Source organism: Eutrema salsugineum, unplaced genomic scaffold (assembly GCF_000478725.1).
Source record: "Eutrema salsugineum unplaced genomic scaffold, Eutsalg1_0 scaffold_7, whole genome shotgun sequence".
Classification (NCBI taxonomy): domain Eukaryota; kingdom Viridiplantae; phylum Streptophyta; class Magnoliopsida; order Brassicales; family Brassicaceae; genus Eutrema; species Eutrema salsugineum.
This window is the reverse complement of record NW_006256486.1, coordinates 11,419,548-11,441,897: the sequence shown is the minus strand read 5'-3', so window position 1 is coordinate 11,441,897 and position 22,350 is coordinate 11,419,548. Positions and strand designations below refer to the sequence as shown.

At 42.3% G+C, this 22,350-nt stretch overlaps 1 pseudogene; it reads left to right on the top strand.

Annotated features, from left to right (window-relative positions):
• Window positions 1–1,204: 1,204 nt before the first annotated feature.
• On the top strand, window positions 1,205–5,820 carry LOC112083103 (annotated as a pseudogene).
• The last annotated feature ends 16,530 nt before the right edge of the window (window positions 5,821–22,350 follow it).

Below are 22,350 nucleotides of genomic sequence, written 5' to 3'. Positions count from 1 at the left end.
GAGCATGGAAAGCATGGAGAGCTTGGAGCATGGAACTAAACCGCAGCTTGAACCCGTGGAGCTTGGAGCTGAAGATGATGAAGCATTGATCGTCCCCAATGGTCCCATGACAAGGTCTAGAGCAAAAGAGTTCAATAAAGTCATCAACAACCATCTACTTACCATTCAGGCCAGCCTTAGAAGTGAAGCTTGTCCATCCACATTGGTTGTGATTCAAGCCGTCTAAGCGATGACAATGGAGGTGTGTGGACTTGTGCTCTTTTTCCCTCCTCTTGGTTTTGTCCCAATGGGTTTTCCAAGAGAGGTTTTTAACGAGGCTTGGCCACATACTTCTTACCTCAGCCCATTGTCATCATTCGGCCCTCTTCTCTTCTTGTTTCAATTTGAATTTCCTTAGTGTTATTTCTATCTTCTTTCTATTCAAACTTGGTCTTTATGTGCATGAATTTTCGAGGCATGTCTCTTAAATTCTATGCTTGACCGAAATGACTCTTCTCCTTCTTCCCCCTTCTCTTTATATTCTGTACTTGACTCTTCATTCTATTTTCATCAAACTTCTTATTTCTAAAACTCTCTCTAGTTGTTTGATCCGAATAGTGTGTAATATCTATTCAACTTGATTCTTCTCTTGGTGTGTAATATCCTAGAAGAATTAAGCATCGAAAGTCTAAGGAACATCCGCAATCCTTAGAAGTTTCACTTCACCCCCATCGTTCAGATCATTCACCAAACCAAATCATCACTTCCGCATCATCAATTCAACCACACGAAGAGCATCAAGGGGCAGGACTCATTCATCACGATCAGGAGTCTATCAGGTGGTATCAGAGCTGCTTCGTGCAGGTTGTGTCGATCTGAATCAAAAAGATTTCGTTTGTGACTTTTCATTATCAATCAAAACGTTTTTGAGAAAACTGTGTTATTATCTGTTTCCGAGCACCAGGTTGTTAGAATTGTTTAAAATCGAATACTGATCCAAAAATCGTGAAACCAGTTGTGTTCGAACCTAGATTGAGTCTAGTTTCTGTTAAAATTGAAATCAGAATTTTTGGATGTGTTTTGTTATTTTTCCCGAGTCGATTTCTCTGAACAGTCGCTAGTAGGTTCTTGTGGTAGTTGAAGAGTTATTCCTTTGTTTGATCCATTGTGTTGCGATTTCTTCCAAAGAACACTTGACTGGGGTTCTTTTGTGTTGATTTTCAGGATGGTAACGCCACCATTGGAAGAAGATGAAAGAGGAAGCAATAGCGTCAACCAAAAGCAAATGAATGAGACTATCGCAACCGAGGTAGCCAGATTAGTGGCTCAGCAGTTAGAGGCCTTTAAACTTGATCAGGAAAATTCGAGAAGAGCACGTAAGGAACGTGATAAGCAAAGTCAAGCAGATGCTAGCCATCACTCCGACTACTACAGTCATTCTTCTAAGACAAGTAGTCACCGACGAAGAAGAAGTGCTAGAGATGAGCGAGTGATTCCTAGGGATAATCTAGCTGGAGTGAAAGTTCGTATTCCTTCTTTCCAAGGCAGCAACGACCCTGAGGAGTATCTTGAATGGGAAAAGAAGATGGAACTCGTCTTCAATTGTCATGAGTACACTGAAGAGAACAAAGTCAAAGTTGCACCTACCGAGTTCACCGGGTATGCACTAAGTTGGTGGGATCAGCTAACTCTCACTAGGAAGCGTGTAGGAGATTTTCCAGTAGAGACTTGGAATCAGATGAAGCATCTTATGAGGAAAAGATTCTTGCCAAGTCACTATCATAGAGAGCTACACCATCGGCTGAGACACTTGGTACAAGGCAATAGGACCGTTGAAGAATATTTCAAGGAGATGGAAACTTTGTTGATAAGAGCTGATATTCAAGAAGATCCAGAAGCCGCCATGTCTAGATTCATGGGAGGATTAAACCGAGATATTGCTGACAAATTGGAGGTTCAAAATTATGAGGAGCTAGAGGAAATGATGCACAAGGCAATTATGTTCGAAAAACAACTTAAAAGGAGAAGCTCCAAGTCGAGTTTTGTTCCGGAAAAATCTAGCTATCACCGAGAAGTGAAGTCTGGAACTTCAAGAGATTACAAGCCGTTTGTCAAGCCCAAGGTTGAGAGTGTGGATCTTAAAGGAAAAAGTACTAACGTTGCACCAAGGACAAGAGACATTAAGTGCTTTAAGTGTCACGGCATTGGACATTATGCTAGTGAATGCTCCAACAAGAGGGTTATGATCATCATGGCAAATGGGGAAGTTGAATCTGAAGATGAGAAGCCTAAGGAAAGACAACTTGAGAATGAATCATCAGAGGAAGAGTATGAATCAGCCGCTAAAGGACAAATGATGGTGGGAGTCGCCATGAGAGCTTTGAGTGTCATCACGAAATCTGATGAGCAAGAACAAAGAGAGAACTTGTTCCATACAAGGTGTCTGGTTAAGGATCAGATTTGCAGCGTGATCATTGACGGTGGAAGCTGTACAAACGTTGCTAGCGAGACTATGGTTGCGAGACTTGGGTTGCAAGTAATCAAGCATCCGAAACCATACAAGCTGCAGTGGCTGAATGAAAATGGCGAAATGGCTGTGGATAATCAAGTCAAGGTACCTCTATCAATTGGAAAATATGAGGATGAGGTCTTATGTGATATTTTGCCAATGGAAGCTAGCCATATACTGTTGGGAAGACCATGGCAATCGGATAGGCAGGTTATGCATGATGGTTTCACGAATCGGCATAAGTTTGAGTTCAAAGGAAGAAAAACCGTGTTGCTACCGATGACCCCTCATGAGGTTTACCAGGATCAGTTGGTCATGAAGATGGGTAGAAAGAAAGCTATCAAACCATCTAACCTTGCTATTGTGCCGAATATCCCATAGGGAAGTGATCTCCATAAACCGAACTTACTTTTTGTTTATAAAGAAACGCTATGAGTATCACTAACCCTGAGCAGGAAATCCCTAGCACTCTTAAACATGTATTACAGGAATATAGGGATGTGTTTCCTGAGGAGAATCCGTAGGGATTACCACCCATTAGAGGCATAGAACATCAAATCGATTTTATCCCGGGAGCCTCATTGCCAAACAAACCAGCTTATAGAACTAATCCTGTGGAGACTAAGGAACTAGAAAAGCAAGTCACGGAACTCATGAAGAAAGGACACATCCGTGAAAGCATGAGTCCATGTGCTGTGCCCGTACTACTAGTACCTAAAAAGGACGGAAGCTGGAGGATGTGCGTCGATTGCCGAGCCATCAATAATATAACGGTTAAGTATCGCCATCCCATACCTAGATTAGATGATATGCTAGATGAGTTACATGGGTCTTGCATCTTTTCTAAGGTTGACTTAAAAAGCGGGTATCATCAGATTAGGATGAAGGAAGGGGATGAGTGGAAAACCGCATTTAAAACTAAGCAAGGGTTGTATGAATGGTTAGTGATGCCATTCGGGCTTACAAATGCACCTAGTACATTCATGCGATTAATGAACCATGTTCTTAGAGCATACATAGGGCATTTTGTGGTTGTTTACTTTGATGACATCTTAGTTTATAGCAAAAACTTAGAAGATCATGTTCAGCATTTGCGTAAGGTGTTAGATGTGCTTAGAACGGAGAAACTCTATGCCAACATGAACAAGTGTACTTTTGGAACGGATAACTTGGTCTTCCTAGGTTTTGTTGTGAGTGCAGATGGTGTTAAAGTGGATGAAGAGAAGGTAAAAGCAATTAAAGAATGGCCTAGTCCAACCTCCGTAGGAGAAGTGAGGAGCTTTCATGGACTTGCGGGATTTTACAGAAGATTCGTTAAGGACTTTAGCACCTTGGCTGCTCCGCTTACTGAAGTTATCAAGAAGGACGTTGGATTTAAGTGGGAAACGGCTCAAGAAGAAGCATTTCAAACCTTAAAAGAGAAACTTACTCAGGCTCCTATCCTTTCCCTACCTGATTTTGTTAAAACTTTTGAAATCGAATGTGATGCATCGGGTGTTGGTATTGGTGCTGTGTTGATGCAGGACAAGAAGCCTATAGCTTATTTCAGTGAAAAGCTAGGAGGAGCGACACTTAACTATCCAACCTACGACAAGGAACTCTACGCTTTGGTGAGGGCTTTACAAACGTGGCAACACTATCTCTGGCCAAAGGAGTTCGTGATCCACACCGACCATGAGTCTCTAAAACATCTCAAGGGACAACAAAAGCTTAACAAGAGGCATGCTCGGTGGGTAGAGTTCATTGAGACATTTCCCTATGTCATCAAATACAAAAAAGGTAAGGACAATGTCGTGGCCGACGCATTGTCCCGGAGGTATGTGTTACTTTCATCTTTGGATGCCAAGTTACTTGGTTTTGAACACATTAAAACTCTCTATGAGAATGATTCTGATTTTGGAAAAATATTTGCTGCTTGTGAGAGATTTGCATTTGGGAAATATTATAGGCATGAAGGATACTTGTTCTATGATAACCGTTTGTGTGTTCCTAACTCGTCTTTGAGAGATTTGTTTCTAAGGGAAGCACACAGTGGAGGATTAATGGGACACTTTGGTGTGTCTAAAACTTTACAAGTCATGCAAGATCACTTTCATTGGCCACATATGAGGCGAGATGTTGAGAAAATGTGTGAGAAATGTTCAACTTGTAAACAAGCAAAAGCTAAGTCGCAACCCCACGGTTTGTATACTCCTCTCCCTATTCCTTTGCATCCTTGGAATGACATTTCAATGGACTTTGTAGTAGGATTGCCTAGAACTAGAACGGGTAAGGATTCAATCTTTGTGGTGGTGGATAGATTCTCTAAGATGGCGCATTTCATTCCATGTCATAAAACCGATGATGCTAAGCATGTAGCCGAACTGTTCTTTAGGGAAGTTATACGTCTACATGGCATGCCTAGGACCATCGTATCTGATAGAGACACCAAGTTTCTTAGCTATTTTTGGAAAACGCTTTGGTCTAAGCTAGGAACTAAGTTGTTAGTCTCCACTACTTGCCACCCCCAAACTGATGGTCAAACCGAGATAGTTAATAGAACCCTATCCACACTTTTGCGTGTGTTGATCAAGAAGAACCTAAAGGCTTGGGAAGATTGTTTACCACATGTAGAATTCGCTTATAATCATTCCATACATTCTGCTTCTAAATTTTCACCATTTCAAATTGTTTATGGGTTTAATCCCACCACTCCTTTGGATTTGATGCCTTTTCCTCTGAGTGAAAGGAGTAGTACAGATGGAAAAAAGAAAGCAGAGTTGGTTCAGCGAATCCATGAGGCGGCAAGGAAGAATATAGAGGACAAGAAAAAACAATATGCCAAGTATGCTAACAAGGGCCGCAAGGAACTTATCTTCGAGGAAGGAGACTTAGTTTGGATTCATCTCCGGAAAGACCGTTTTCCCAATGAAAGAAAGTCTAAACTAATGCCAAGAATGGATGGACCTTTTAAAGTGCTTCAAAGGATCAACAATAACGCCTACATACTAGATTTGCAAGGTAAGTATAACGTGAGTAATACTTTCAACATTATTGATCTTGTTCCTTTTATTGCAGATGAGTTGGATTTGAGGACAAATCCTTTTCAAGTGGGAGAGCCTGATGTGAGCATGGAAAGCATGGAGAGCTTGGAGCATGGAACTAAACCGCAGCTTGAACCCGTGGAGCTTGGAGCTGAAGATGATGAAGCATTGATCGTCCCCAATGGTCCCATGACAAGGTCTAGAGCAAAAGAGTTCAATAAAGTCATCAACAACCATCTACTTACCATTCAGGCCAGCCTTAGAAGTGAAGCTTGTCCAGCCACATTGGTTGTGATTCAAGCCGTCTAAGCGATGACAATGGAGGTGTGTGGACTTGTGCTCTTTTTCCCTCCTCTTGGTTTTGTCCCAATGGGTTTTCCAAGAGAGGTTTTTAACGAGGCTTGGCCACATACTTCTTACCTCAGCCCATTGTCATCATTCGGCCCTCTTCTCTTCTTGTTTCAATTTGAATTTCCTTAGTGTTATTTCTATCTTCTTTCTATTCAAACTTGGTCTTTATGTGCATGAATTTTCGAGGCATGTCTCTTAAATTCTATGCTTGACCGAAATGACTCTTCTCCTTCTTCCCCCTTCTCTTTATATTCTGTACTTGACTCTTCATTCTATTTTCATCAAACTTCTTATTTCTAAAACTCTCTCTAGTTGTTTGATCCGAATAGTGTGTAATATCTATTCAACTTGATTCTTCTCTTGGTGTGTAATATCCTAGAAGAATTAAGCATCGAAAGTCTAAGGAACATCCGCAATCCTTAGAAGTTTCACTTCACCCCCATCGTTCAGATCATTCACCAAACCAAATCATCACTTCCGCATCACCAATTCAACCACACGAAGAGCATCAAGGGGCAGGACTCATTCATCACGATCAGGAGTCTATCACCAAGAAGTACACCAAGCCCGAAATCTTAGCTACATGGATCGATACAACCAGCCAAACCACCCTTACCACCGGCGCAGAGAGACTGTTCGACGCCGGGAAGATCCTTATGGCCCTCCTCCGACCTACTTTGAGCCACACGCCTATAATCCTCCACTTCAGAACCCTAGTCAGCAAGAGGACAACTTGAGGATCAGCAGACGTTTGGGACGCCTCGAAGGAATGATAAACCAGTTCCTTGATCAGCAGATTCTCACCGAAAACACCCTGCTCAAGAAAATTTATTCAATCTCTGAAGATTTCAACAAAAAATTCGATGAGATGGCCAATCATGTTCGAGTTTTGGAAGAGCAAACCCACAAGGACTCACAAACACTAGCTGGAATGATCCACCAAGTCGCAACAGAGCAGACAAGACAAGGGTATGACATCATACAAAACTCAAGTGATATAGTTGAATCAAAACAGGAGATTAAAAGTCAGAGAATCCGCCTCCTGGTATAGAGAGAAGACAAACGAAGAGTTGCAAGAGATCGAGCACAGGCTGAACAAACTCGAGCTCAAAGCACGGGAGATTGATGCAAGAATGGAGCAGATGCCCAACATTGAGCAAATTGAGAGATTTTCTAAGAAATCTCCCAAAAATCCTGATGAAGATGCACAACAACGCCCTGGTATGAGTTCATATGATGCAGGAGAAGTTCGTGTCAAGTACAAGAAAGAAGAAACGAACTTTGAGCAAGTCATATCCGGAGCCGCGGGTCCAAGCGTCTTGACCGCGGCCAAGAGCACTTTTCTCGCGGTCGCGACTCCTCTGACCGCGGAGTTGGTCGTTCAGATGTTCCTCCGGGTTTTGAGAGGAAAATAATACATCTTTTGTCCCAACTTCAGCCTCCAGCACTTAAAAAAGCATCTCAGGAAGAAGAAAATCAAGTTTCAGATGAAGAACCAGATTGGCAGGAATCATTACCATGTATGATGGCAAAGGAATGTGTTGAAGAGGATGCTGACTCTTCAATCCAAGAAGACCAGACGTGCAGCGAGATAAAGATACCATACATTGATTCAATCATTGAATATGACGCTGCAGCGTTCTTTTGTGAATCATATTCTGCGTTCGAAACACCAGCCAACACCTACAGAGAAAGGCAAGTTCGAATTCTCCATAAGGTCAAGACTACAGGTCAGTTTCTTATCTGTTGTTCTATTAGAGGAGAAATGTTTAAAAACGTGCTATGTGATTCTGGAGCTTGTCTTAACATGATGTCCAAGGCAATTGCTTTGAGACTTGGTATTAGACACCTGCGCAGGATTAGTCTAGCTGATGATTCAAATGCAACACCTCAAGTAATAGCTCATGAAATTCCTTTGAGAATAGGAGATTCCATAGTGCCTGTCGACTTCTACATTGTCGAGACGAGAGATGCAACATATCCAGTGATTCTCGGATGGTCTTTTCTAGCAACTTCCGGAGCTATAATGGACTGGCCAAACTGGAGGATTTCATTTGCTAATATTGACAAAGATGTCTTCACAGAAGCTGTCCCATACAACAGCAAAGCAGGAAAACGTCCTGCAACAGAAGAGTTTGAAGAAGAGCTTTGAAGTGACGAAGAACCTGCTAAGCAAAGCAAGGAGATGTCGAAAAAGACTTGTCTCAGGACAAGGTCTTCTTCATTGGAATAAGTCACGTCCAACACCAAAAGTCGAGCTAAACGACTTAAAACAAAAGCGCTTAATGGGAGGCAACCCATTTAGGTATTGTTTTCTTTAGGATTTTTTTTTCTTTTTCTTTTTCTTAGTTTCAGGTGTTTCTTATAAAACAAAAAAGCCAAAAAAATCAAAAAACCAGAAAAAACCAAAAAAAAGGATGGTACCTGACTGCTCGGCCCAGCAGGAACCAAGGAGAAGGAGGAAGAGGCCGCGAAATAAGCCCCCGCGGTCGCAGATGTTCTGACTGCGGGAAACCTACCATCGACCGCGGTCGCGTGATCCTGACCGCGGCCAAGCACTTGGTTGCCGCGGTCGTGCAGCCCCTGACCGCGGCAATTGGTCGTTGACATCCAAACCCGACCCAAACCACCCCTTTCACCTCATTTCACCTCACCAATCACCCTCCACCTCATTCATCACCTTCCACCACCTTCATCACCACCTAATCACTTTCCCAAACCCCTTCGAATGAATCCGGTTCATCTCCACCAGCATCCTGGATCCAGGTAAGTTCTCTTTGTCCTTACCAATTCGATTATCTACGCATTTTTCTCATCCAATCTCGACTTGTTTCACACTGAGGACAGTGTGATTTAAGTCTGGGGGAAGATTTCATCCCTTTCTAACCACCTTTCTTTCATGAGTCTTGCATTATCTACATTTTTTGCATTTTCCTTAAAGTTTTTCAAAATCGGTTTTCAAAACAAAATACGTTTTAAAAGGGAATGGTGAACATGAATCAATGATAGTAGACTGTTCCTAGTGACATGCTCATTCATGATTTAGGACTAGGCTAGGCGGTAGCTAAGCACATTTGAAACGAAGTACCCCAGAGGAATTTGAATGATTTCGATTTAGATGAAGGAATACACTAGCTCTGTTTTATTTGGACTTAATTTGGACTTAATTTTCTCATTGAAGCATTAGACCAGGGAAACGAATCATACATTCAGGACTCCTTTATCCTTTTACCACTCTCTGTTGATCCTGAATGGCTAGTTCATCTTTAGCTAGTTCCCCACCTTAACCAATCCTCTTTCAAACCACATGCACTCTTGTTTTCTAATGTCTTATATGCAGATAAGTGCAAAAACGTTGGAGAGAAAGAGGAACGACGCAGTTTTCAGTCACCAAGGACAGAGACCTGCGATTTGCCGGAAAGGTTCCCGGAAGGATTCAACACAAGAGGAAACTCAGTTTGCCTAAGAAAAATCTCAAATTTTGGTACAATCTCGTCCTCTAGTCTCTCTCTCTTTAAAAGGCGATTCCTTTCCAAAAAAAAAAAAAAATTCGAAAATAAGAAAAGAAAGGAGATAAAAGCCTTAGAGAGTCTAGAGAGGTCGAATTTTAAGTCCCAAGGCAACTGGAGTTCGATTTTATGGAGTTTTGGAGATTGTTTTCTGATTCCCGGAAAGAATCTAAGTCTAGGGGAATAGTTGTTTACAACAAAGGAGGAAGGATTATGCAACAACATTTGGCAAGAAGAAATGACTGAAAACTGTGGTCATCAACAGGTCCTTATCTCTCTTGCGGTTTTGCATATTATCTTGCATCCTCAAGATCTTCAGGTAACCCGAAACACTTTAACTCCACCATTTAAATAGCCCTTTAATGCCAAACGCCGTCTACCCTGGATGATGTCTTTAATGAGAACTCACTATTGAACTTAATGAATGTAGAGAGCTAGTTGACTGGAATCAAGACTTATATTGTTTAAGTTTTGTATGACGGAAAAAGTGGACTAATATCTCTTGTGCATTGGTGAGAATTTTCTAGACTAAGTTGTGGATTGATGCACTATCTTTGGTCCTAGTTTAGGAGTTCATGTCTACGAGATTTGTGCATTCCCTATTTTTGTTTTCACTTAACCAGTTTAAGCTTTTGCTTTGTTTGAGGACAACCAAAGGTTTAAGTCTGGGGGAGTTGATAATACCGTATTTTGACCACTTTTATGGATCGTTTTGAAATACTTTTTCTATGTTTTTAATTGCTTTTAAGTACTTTTATTACGTTTTTCTAGTATTTGTAGTTTCAAGACTCTTTTCAGGAAACTTAGGGAAAAGCTTAACAAAATGGATAGAAAACCAAATTTCAGCTCAGAGTCAAACCGTCAGAAGTTCACCCCTGATTGAAGGCCTTTTCACCGTCTGATCCAGCTCAAATTTGGAGACCTTAAAGATGGAAGTATCAGCTTTCCAGTGCACTTTACAGCTTGGCAATCCAACGGTTCAATCAAAAGATACGCGAAGAGCAAGATGTCCCGTAAACCAGCCGGCAAGCACTTCCACCCGCAGCCAAACACTCATTCCCCACGGTCAGGAGCATCCCGACCGCGGCAAACCACTCATTCCCCACGTCAGAGCACTCCCGACCGCGGCCAGCAACCTCCGAGCCCAAAAGCCCATTTTTGAAGCCCACAATGACTCCCTCATTTGGAGAAACCCTAAGTGACGTCCAGAGCACTATAAATACATGTTTTAGGAGCCCTAATCGATAATCAATCATCACCACCGAATTATTACTTCATCTTTTTATTGTTTTGCTTTAGCTTTTAGGGAGAGAGAGATTTGTTCTCTTGAACCCTTGTTCTTTCTTTTTCAACTTCGGTTTCTATTCTACTTTTTAATACTATGCTTTTGATTTCGTTTATTATGTCTGAGTAGTTCTATTGTTGGGATTAAGGGATTTTCGATGGGGATTTATATGTTCGATGAGGATTCCATGAGCTTTTCAGCCGAATCTTAGAACTTTTTCTTCTGAATTCGTTTTTACTGCATGAGAGTAGCGTCATGAACTATGATAGAGAAGACTTTTTAGGGTCTCAGGGCTATCAATCCCCTTGTCAAAGTAGCACAAAGAGGTTTATCAATCCAGATGTGGTGTTAGACACTAAACTATGTGATCAGGTTCTTAATTCAAGCAAACAAGAGTGGTTTTGGTTAACTAATGACAACTACAAACTTAAACAGGATTAAAGACTAATGACAATGACAAATGATGTGAATATGATATGATGGAGGCATGAGATTCTAGACATGATAGTTGGTTAGGGTGCTTTGGTGCTAACCTAGAAATGCTAATGACAATGATGAGACATGATTCAAATGATTAAGAACTCTAATCTAGGTTAATCCTCTCATGAAGGTATTAACCTCTATACTAATCCATTTTCAAACCAAATTCCCATTTGTGAAATATGAATCAATATGCATTAATAAACAGCTCTTAATGATCATTCAAGCAAATAACAATACATCATCATGCAGAAAATGCTTAAACCTCTAATACAGCTTTTTCAGGAATTTCATCAAACACTTTTGGTGCATGAAATTCCCAGAATCTAGATCTCAAGTGATATGCAAGGATCTAGCATAGAGAACAGCTGTTTAGAGAAATGAATCAATGAATCTAGCCCTAAGCACTCCTAATCTAACACTTTAGCACCCTAACCTACACATCTAGAACCTCATTAAGGTGACTACTCACTAATCATACTAATCTCTCTTAAACCTTTGCAAGTTGAGAAGATTAGCATGATTAATGATGAGAAATGAAAATGGAGATGGAGATGATAGATTCAGAAGAAAGCAGCTTTAAACACAAAGATCTCTTAAACTCTCTTGATTAAACACTCAATAATCGATATTTCTCTTCTTAATGGAGTCTTTTTCACAAAAAAGGCAAGAGACAAAGGGAATAAAGCTTAGTTCTCTCCCAAAAAACCCTAAAAAGTATTTATATCTTTCTAAAAACGAACTGGGTCAGCCCAGAACAAACCGGGTCCTGACCCGGCTTTAATGGATAAAGTGGGAATTACTGCGGGTTGGTCCAGTATGTCCCAGGTAGCACGCCCAAGTCGCAGTAGATGAAGAACCTGTCTTGTGAGGCTTAAATCGTCTTGTCTTAGCCGCATGCCCAAGTAGGAGTGATTTGCGAGTCTTGCTGCGGCTTAATCTTCTTCTTCTTCAACTCGCAGGACCAAGGCGGTTTCTGGGGAGTGTACAAACTCTGCGGGTTGGTTTCCATTGTACTCAGGTCGCAGGCTCAAGTCGGAGTAAATTGCGAGTGATTGTGCGGCTTGGTTCCAGGCGCGGCCAACTCGCATGCCTAAGTCGCATGAATGTGTACTTAGCAATTTTCTTGCTCGGGAGCCTCAGACCTCATCCAGTGATAGCTTACCCGCACTTCTCAACTCGCAGCATCAGCTTGGACCACTTCGCATTCCGGAGAGTGTAACGTCCACGAACCTTGTCCGAATTGAGTGATTCCGGTTGCAGAAGACAGAGCACTCATTTATCTACAACGTTGGTGAAGGAAGCTTCGGTGCTTGGGAAGTGGAAGGCTTCCTGGAGGGCACATCTTTGCAGTGAATTTACACGAACAGAGAGAGGCGTTTAGACATGTGTCCATTCCGGAGACCGTATCTTCCTGCTCATAGCTCCGACTTAAATGGTATTGGACGTTATGGAAAGAAGACTCAAATTTCTCTGATTCTTATGAAGGCCCCGGAAACTGAATCGGCCTGGAAGTACACCTTCCTTCGCATTCTTCAGAGCTCATCGGCTTGGTCCAAAACAACAGCGAGACAGGGGTTTCTTCCGACGAGCTTAACTCTCTGCTCACGCGTCTGAATTCCATGATTCCACTTGCTATGAATCCGTGATCCAATCCTCTCCAACTTCTATGAAGCACCCGACATCTGAATCGGACCGGAAGGTTCCCCGGACGGGCGATTTGGGAAACGTGTCTGCACCTGGAGATTTTGGCCGAGAGATTCAATAGCCGGGACGCGTTTTGGCCGATAAAGTCTGCCCGCAGTACGTGAAAATGGCCGATAAAATCCTTCCTGGTACGCGAGAATGGCCGAGAAAAACCTTCCTGGTCAGCGAGAATGGCCGACAACCTCCTTAAACCCAATTTTACCACTTTTCAAGCTTTGATCACCATTCCACCTCCTGGATTCATCTTTTCAGCTCCAAATACACCTGATAAACACTCAAAACATGCAATGACTCATTGGGACCTAATGCATCTCCTAAGTTCTAAAACAAACCCTAAGGACCTAAATGATGCAAATTATGAACATATTTAGAATGAATTATGCAACCTAAATGATGCATGGAATAAAACATGATTTAGAATGAATTATGCAACCTAAATGATGCAAATTATGAACATATCAACTCCCCCACACTTGTCCTTTGCTTGTCCTCAAGCAAACAAGAACAAATGAGAGAAAGAGGTTGAATGCATGGGAGTTCACATTTCCTTTTTGACAGAAGTGATCACAATGAGAATTCAAGTTCATGCTCAATTATGCAATGCAAAGCCATACTCAGATATATATCAACTCAACAAGGAATCTCCACAAGTTCTTCTCTCTCTCAACTCTTTCACATTCATTAAGCTTTTTACCAAGTGGATCAAATGATGCATTGTTTAAACAAACATAGTTTGGCTAGGGTGAGGTTTTGAGACTAAAATGATCTCATCAATGCCTGAGTGGGTTCAATGCAGCAAAAGGGTCTCTCTATGAATGACCAAACTTTGGCAGAATGCTAAAGGTAAAAGGCAACCTATGCATACAAGGGCAAAGACTCATCCCACCCCACACTCTACTCAAAGTTTCCTCACTTGCTTACTTTTCACACTCATTCTTCTCTCACTAGGGGACTCTCTTTTCTTTTTCATACACAAGTCTTGGAGTTCAAACTTTCCATAGCTCTTTCACTTCCTTTTGTAACCTCTAACCTCTTTTTTCTTTCTTTCTTTTTTAAAACATTTGAGCTCTTCGGCTTCTTTTCTTTTCATTTAGAGGCTAGATTCTTTCTTTTCAAAACATTAGAGCTCACTTCTTTTGACTCAAAACTCCAAGACTGATTTCTTTTTCTATCCCCTAGTTCTCACCATTCTCCTTTTATTTCCACTCATCTCTCCTTTTTCCACTCACCAACATGTATTCCCCCACACTTAGTTCTTGCCAAATCTCTCAGCTCCTTGATGATGGAACTTAGCACTCAATGAGACTTGCCCTTGTCGCCCTAAACCTAACATTTTCTGCTAAGTTTGGTCCAAGGTGGCCTCTCAATCACACACAAACAATTGGCTTGAAAGAAGGATGGGTTCAGGGTGAGGAAAACTGATCTATTATGCAGATTCAGATATTTGAGCTAGGGAATAGGATGGTAAAAACAGGATTCTAGCTCAAATATGTATATTGGTATCCACAAGCTTATTCAAACAATGCACCAAATGATAATTTGAAGTCAAGTTCAGGGTTTTCACTTATTAGAGTTGAGTTCAATTCAAACTTGCTTCTCAGATTCAAATCGTTTCAGACTTTGCAAGCACAGAAAAAGATTCACAAGCATATTCAGTTCAAGTTCTCAAAGTGATGTACTCTCTAGAAAACCTATCATTACTCCCTGCAAGATGCAAACTATATGCATATGCAATCTAGACTCAATCCTAAAAATGAGAATGCAACTACATGATCATTTTTTTGTGAAAATTTTTCAGATTTTTCCATTTTTTTGGTTTTTTTATATGCACTTAGATGAGATTACATGAATATGCAACTAGAATGTGACTCAAGACTCAAAGTGCAAAATAAGAAAAGAGAAAACATGATTAGTAAAGGATGAAACTCCTCCCCCACACTTAAATAACACAGTCCCTTGTGTTATAAAAGTATGAGAAAGGAGTTAAAACAAAGTAAACAAGTAAAATGCAAAAGAAAAAGAAAATCTACATGCTATTTACAAGGTTTTGAGTGTTACCTAGGAGCTGTGGAAGTCAGACCCCAATGAGTAGGAGGGGTTTGAAGTGTGGCCGGATGGTGTCTCCCAAGAATGATGGCTTGCCTCATCAGACCCATCGTCAAGATCCACCCAAGTGGTTCCATATGTGACCAGGGCTGTGCAGTTCATGGAACTCTCTCCCACTTCCTCTCTGTTCCTTGGTGAAACCGGTGCTGGAGCCCCACCTTTGCAAGGGTTTTCAAGCTTCTTGATTCTCTTCTTCATCTCCTTGATGCACTTGGCCATCTTGTGGATGGTTTTGTCTTGGTACTTGCACCATTTTTGGAGAATACCAATCTTTTGTTGAGCTCTGAACCCGGAAGTGCCTGGTTCCTCCCAGTTGTAATCATCAAAGTGGTATCTGTTTCCACCAAAACGTTTTTGAGGTGGAGCCAGATCGGCATCTTGAGCACCAGCTGCACTTGGGGTAGCATCTTCAGCGGTTGCTTTCTTTCCCTTGGAGGCTTCTTCTCTGCAAGCTTGCTTGTATGTGAGGATTGGTGGATCAGTTTGGACATTGTACAGCTCTTCCTTCAGCAAGAAGAAGTGAATGTTCCTCTTAATTTGGACTGTGGTGATGGAGGGATTGGGTAGGAGAACTTGGGCTGGCTCACTGATGAGGGTCTTGAAGTTGTATACCACCTTGGTACCCACTCTTCCTTGGAGGAAGCCAATCTTACACAAATGTGCCTCATTAATCAGATCAAACTTTGCCTTGTTCTCCTTGAACCTGTACCCCTTGGCTTTCAAGATCTTTGTTACCACCCATCCATGGGCCAGCTTTGCATCTTGCTTTGTAGAACCCCACATGCACTTTTTGTAGAACATCAAAGACCTTGCTAATTGAGAGGCAAGGCAAAGTGGGTATTCATACCCTTCATAGGGTTCCCCATCTTCATGTGTTGGCATCAGCGGTCTCAGCCCTACACCAAGAAGCATCAGATCTCCTTTGTGAACTCTTCCAACATCAATCTTGAAGTAGAAGCTGTGAGAGAGAATCTTGTGTACATATCTCAGAACTGGATTCCTTATCCAAGAGGACTTTGCTGTTCCAGCTGTGTACTTCCCAGAAGCAATTGATCTCCATAGAAGTTGGATCTCATCTTTTCTGAGATTGACCTGGTTGGAGAGAAGCTCATTTCTAGGTGCTGAAAACCCAGAAATCTCATTCAATTCTCTGAATGACACTGAATACTCCTTCCCTTTCACAGTAAACTCCACATGTCCAAGCCCATCTCCTTGAATGATTCTTGAATCCCTTGGGTAGTAAATGAAAGCTTCAAAGGAAGCCAAGAACTCTTGAGACTCCTGTTCATAAGCGATCTCTCTCATCTCCAAAATTGACTCAACACCCATGTTCCCAAGCAAACTCTTGACATCTTCATAGATGCCAATCTTCTTCAGAAAGTCCAAATCAGGGAATCTCACTTGCTGTATCTCTATCTGTTGAAACTTAGCCAGATAGTCAAGTGTTTCTGGTTCAGTTTTCTTGAACTTCTTTGATCCCTCTTCAATGGTGCCTTGGGAACCACCAGCTGAGCTGCTTGTGTCACTTTCAGTCTGTTCACTCTCAGATACCACAGCCAACTGTTTCCCCTTCTTCTTGGAACCAGAAGCAACCACCAAAGCTTTTCCTTCAGGCCTTGTCCTTTTTGGCGCTGGATCACACTTCCCTTGTTTTGTGGTATTCTTTGCACCTTGACCTTTTTCTCTTGGCTTTGAAGCCCCTGAGACCAAACCTTCGCTTTTTGATGCAGTGCCCTTCTTCTTGGCCAGAGAGTTTGTTCTTTCAGTCATCTGCCAAGAGATTCTCAAAAACAATGTTAGTACAAGAACAAGCTTCACAAAATTCTTCAAAATTTGTTGCAAGAATCGATTCTAAACCACATGAACAGGTTTCTCAAGCTAAGCATCAATCCAATAAGTTCATAGCAATGCAAAAACAAGAGTGCAAAGCAAGGACTCAGCAAGAAACCAATTCATCTCTTTTCTTTAAAAAAAATCGATTTTTTTTTCATGAATTACTTGCAACAATTTTCAAAACTCAAGAACAAGGAATCACCAAAAAAGTGCTCTGTTTTCCAAGACTATCTAGCACCCTAGCATTTATAAAAATAATCCCAAGGTCTAAAACAACCTATCAAAATCGATTCCACAACTTGAAGTTCAAAAATCACCATTGAAGAACATGGAAAAACATGAGTTTTAACAGAGTGAAATACCTTGGGATTAAGATGCAACAAGTTCGAAATGCAATCAGGATGATGTTAACAACTCAAAAACGAGTTCAGAGCACTTTGAATCAACAAATTTGGTGGAGAAATGAGAGAGATATGATGAAAACAATGGAGAGAAATAAGAGAAAGAGTTGCAAACTCGGGTTTGTTGTGGTGAAGAGAGAGTGTGGGACAGGGTCAAGCCTTTGGACTGGTGGTCAATAGATCTATTTTGACCAGTCAAGGCTTTGACCCGTCCTTTTCTCGTTGACCGGCCTTCTTTCTCTCTTTTGTGCGTCTGGGAACCGTCGGGATCGAGCCGTATCACCGTCTCGGTGTAGAACCGGAAATGTTTTTGTGCTACCTGGTCATTCTCTTTCTAACCCGCACGACCAACCCGCAGTAAAGATCCTTCAGCCCGGTTTTATCTTTTGTCATTGCTGCTACCTGGAACCCATTGCGACCAGCTAGCACGACCAAACAGGAGTAATTTGCGAACATATGTGCGGCTTGGTTTCTTTTGTTCCCAGGTAGCATGACTAAGGCGCAGGGTTTAGGACTTAGACACTTTACCCTTTTCTTTTCCTGCTGCGACCTAGTTCCCTTGTGCCCAGCTAGCACGACCAAGGTGGAGTAAATTGCGAACATATGTGTGGCCTGGTTTTCATGCTTCCCAGGTAGCATGACTATGGCGCACATTTTCAACACTTAGGCGTCTCAGCATCCTCTTCATTTTGTGCGGCCTGGTCTTGTGTTTCCCCGGTAGCACGCCCGACCCGGAGTGAATTGAGAGTGTATGTGCGACTTGGTCTTCCTCTGTTCCCAGGTAGCACACCTAACTCGCAGACTTTTGGACTTAAACAACATGGCCTTTCTTTTCCTGCTGCAACCTGTTCTTCATGTTCCCAGCTAGCATGCCCAAGTTGGAGTAAATTCCGAATGGATGTGCGGGTTGGTCTTCTTTACTCCCAGGTAGCACACCTAAGCCGCAGGGTTTGTTACTTAGACATCTTGGCCGTTTTTCTTTTTGCTGCGGCTTGGACTCATTCTTCCCAGGTAGCACGCCTAACTCGCAGGTTTTGGGACTTAAACACTTTGGCCACCCTTCTTTTTGTGCGGCCTGGAACCCTTAATTCCCAGCTAGCACGCCCAACTCGGAGTAAATTGCGAGTATATGTGCGAGTTAGCTTCCTTTGTTTCCAGGTAGCATGACCATCCTGCAGCTTTTATGACTTAGACTCCTCGGCCACTCTTCTTATGCTGCGACCTGGGCTCCTTTTTCCTAGCTAGCACGCCTAACTTGGAGTAAATTGAGAGTCTTCATGCGAGTTAGCTTCCTTTGTTTCTAGGTAGCACGACCAGGTCGCACATTTTTGGACTTAAGATATCTCGGCCATCTTCTTTTTGCTGCTACCTAGTTTCTCTTTTCCCAGCTAGAACACCTAACTTGGACTAAATTGAGAGTGTATGTGCGACTTGCTTTCTCTTGTTCCTAGGTAGCACAACCAGGTAGCAGAGTTTGGGACTTAGAACTCTTGGCCTGTTCTTCTTTTGCTGCGGCCTGGACATCTTTCACTAGGTAGCACGCCCAGGCCGGAGTAAATTGCGAGTCCTGCTGCGGCCTGGGCTCTTCTTGATCCAAACCGCACACCTAGTTAGCACTGAGGCGTTCTCCAAGTTTTTTCAGTCCTTAAACACTTCTCTCAGCTCTCTCACATGCTCCATTCCATTTATCACTGAGCTATGTCCTCCAAAAATCACCTAGAACCTAAGACCAACTCACAAAACCCATCAAAAAGTTCTAAAACATAAAAGAAAAGAGAAGAAATCAAAAGAACTATGTACAAAGATAAGCTTGGGGTGTCTCCCAAGAGCACTTTGTTTAAAGTCTCTAAGTTTGACTTTGGAAACCTGTTTAACAGGCTGGTGGTGGATCAAGAAGGGGAACTGATGTAGCTTCCTCCTTCCTTTGTGAAACCAAATAGTGCTTGATCCTTTGGCCATTTACCAGAAACTCTTGACCATTCTTTCCTTCCAAGACAACAGCTCCATATGGCCTCACTTCAAGAACCTTAAAGGGACCAGACCATCTAGACTTAAGTTTTCCTGGAAACAACTTAAGTCTAGAGTTGAACAGCAACACCAAATCACCATCCTTGAACTCCCTTTTCAGAATCTTTTGATCATGCAGAACCTTGGTCTTCTCCTTATAGATCTTTGAGCTATCAAAAGCCTCAAGCCTAATCTCCTCAAGTTCATGGAGCTGCATGACCCTCTTCTCTTGAGCTGTCTTGATATCAAAGTTCAGCAACTTCACAGCCCACATAGCCTTGTACTCCAACTCAACAGGAAGGTGGCAGCTCTTCCCATACAGCAGACTGAAAGGTGATGTCCCAATTGGAGTTTTAAAGGCAGTCCTATAAGCCCACAATGCATCATCTAGCCTTTTGCTCCAATCTTTTCTGCTTGAGCTAACAGTCCTCTCAAGAATGGCCTTGATCTGTCTATTAGATACCTCAACCTGGCCACTAGTTTGGGGATGATATGGAGTAGCTATCTTGTGTTTCACTCCATGCTTTCTCAACAAACCCTCCAAAGTCTTGTTCACAAAATGAGATCCTCCATCAGAGATAACAACCCTTGGGACTCCAAATCTTGGGAAGATAATGCTCTTGAACAGCTTCACTACAACCTTGGAATCATTGGTAGGGGAAGCAATGGCCTCAACCCATTTGGACACATAGTCCACAGCAACAAGTATATACTGATTCCCATAGGATGAAATGAAGGGACCCATGAAGTCAATCCCCCAGCAATCAAAGATCTCAACTTCTAGGATGGGGTTTTTAGGCATCTCACTCCTCTTTGATATGTTCCCATGCCTCTGACAGGCATCACATGCTGAAACCACCAACTGAGCATCTTTGAACATTGTAGGCCACCAAAACCCACTCTGAAGAACCTTGGCCACAGTCTTGAAGGCTCCCATGTGACCTCCAAAAGCTGAACCATGACACTCTTGCAACACAGGTTGCATCTCCTCCTCAGCAAGACACCTTCTATACAGCTGATCTTTGTTCAGGACATAGAGGTAGGGCTCATCCAAATGGTATCTCTGGACATCTTTGAAGAACTTCTTCCTCTTGTAAGCATCTAATTCGGGAGGCTCCACCCCACATGCAAGATAGTTCACTATGTCTGCAAACCAAGGCATCCTCCTCTCTTGAATGCTCTCTACTTCTTCAAACTCCAAGTAGGAATGGAGCACCATCAGTGATTCCTCAGGAAGACTGTCATTAAGAGGCACTTCAGAGTTAATCCTCAGCCTAGAGAGATGGTCTGCAGCTCCATTCTCTATACCCTTTTTATCTTGTACTTCCATATCAAACTCCTGAAGTAGAAGAACCCATCTTAACAATCTTGGCTTGGCATCTTTCTTGGTCATCAGTTACCTGAGGGCTGCATGATCAGTATATACAATGACTTTCGATCCCACCAGGTAGCTTCTGAACTTATCAAAGGCAATGATTATTGCCAGCATTTCCTTCTCAGTAGTAGCATACTTCTCTTGTGCAGAGTCAAGTCTTCTACTGGCATAGTAGATGACATGTAGCTTCTTGGCTTTCTTTTGCCCAAGTACTGCTCCAACAGCAAAATCAGATGCATCTGTCATGACGTCAAAAGGAAGGGACCAGTCTGGTGCCTGAACTATTGGTGCACTAACCAATGCTTCCTTGATCAACTTGAAGGCTTCTTCACATTCAGCATCAAAGATGAAATCCACTTCTTTACACAACAGTCTTGTCAAGGGCCTGGCAATTCTTGAGAAGTCTTTGATAAATCATCTGTAAAATCCTGCATGCCCAAGGAAACTCCTTATCCCTTTAACTGAAGTGGGGGTTTGCAGATTCACCATCACTTTTACCTTTGCTCTGTCAACCTCAATACCCTTCTCAGATATCTTGTGCCCAAGAACTATTCCTTCCTGCACCATGAAGTGGCACTTCTCCCAGTTCAACACCAAGTTGTGCTGCTCACATCTCTCCAAGACCTGTGACAAATTAGAGAGACAATCCGAGAAGGAGGAGCCATAGACACTAAAGTCATCCATGAACACCTCAACTTTCTCTTCAATAATGTCAGAGAAATGTGCATCATACATCTTTGAAAAGTGGCCGGTGCATTACATAAACCGAAAGGCATTCTCCTATAAGCAAATGTGCCATAAGGGCATGTGAATGTTGTTTTCTCTTGATCCCGGGGGTCTATGGGAATTTGGAAGAACCCCGAGTACCCATCGAGAAAACAAAAGAAGGGATGGTTTGCAAGCCTCTCTAACATCTGATCAATGAAAGGTAAAGGAAAATGATCCTTCCTAGAGGCTGCATTGAGCTTTCTATAGTCTATACACATTATGTGTCCTGTGACAGTTCTAGTAGCTATAAGCTCATCCTTCTCATTTTTAACCACTGTGATCCCACCCTTCTTGGGCACAACATGAACAGGAGACACCCATCTTGAGTTAGAGATTGGGTAAATTATCCCTGCCTCAAGAAGTTTTAGTATCTCCTTCTTAACCACTTCCTTAAGGTTGGGGTTAAGTCGTCGTTGATGCTCAATAGAGGACATAGATTGGTCCTCTAGGTGGATCCTGTGGGTGCAAATGTCAGGAGAGATCCCTCTAATATCAGCCAATGAATACCCTATGGCTCTCCTGAACTTTCTTATCTCACTAAGCAATGCACTCTCTTGATCCTCTAATAGGCTATCATTGATGATGACAGGATATGTGGAGTTTAAGCCCAAGAAAGCATACCTGAGCCCTGTTGGTAGAGGCTTGAGCTCAACAGGGGGTGCATCAGCCTCATTCCAATCCTGGTCCAAGCTGCTTTGGCTGGTGTCTGATCCTTTGATAGCAAAAACTTCAGAGCCACTTGGTTCTAGCTCCAAAAACCTTGTCTCAGGACCCAGCTCTCTTGCATTGTCCAGATACAGCTTATACCCTTCACTTGCTTCAGCTAAGAGTCCATTATCTCCTTGTTCTTGAGTTAAAGCCGCTTGAAGAGGATCCTCAGTGTTCAGCTCCTCTAGCAACTCATCAGCCAACTGATCCATTGTCTCCACATAGAAACATTGACCTTCAATGGTGGGTTTCTTCATCATCTCATTCACATCAAACTTGAGCTTTTCAGACCCAAGTTGAAGCTCTATT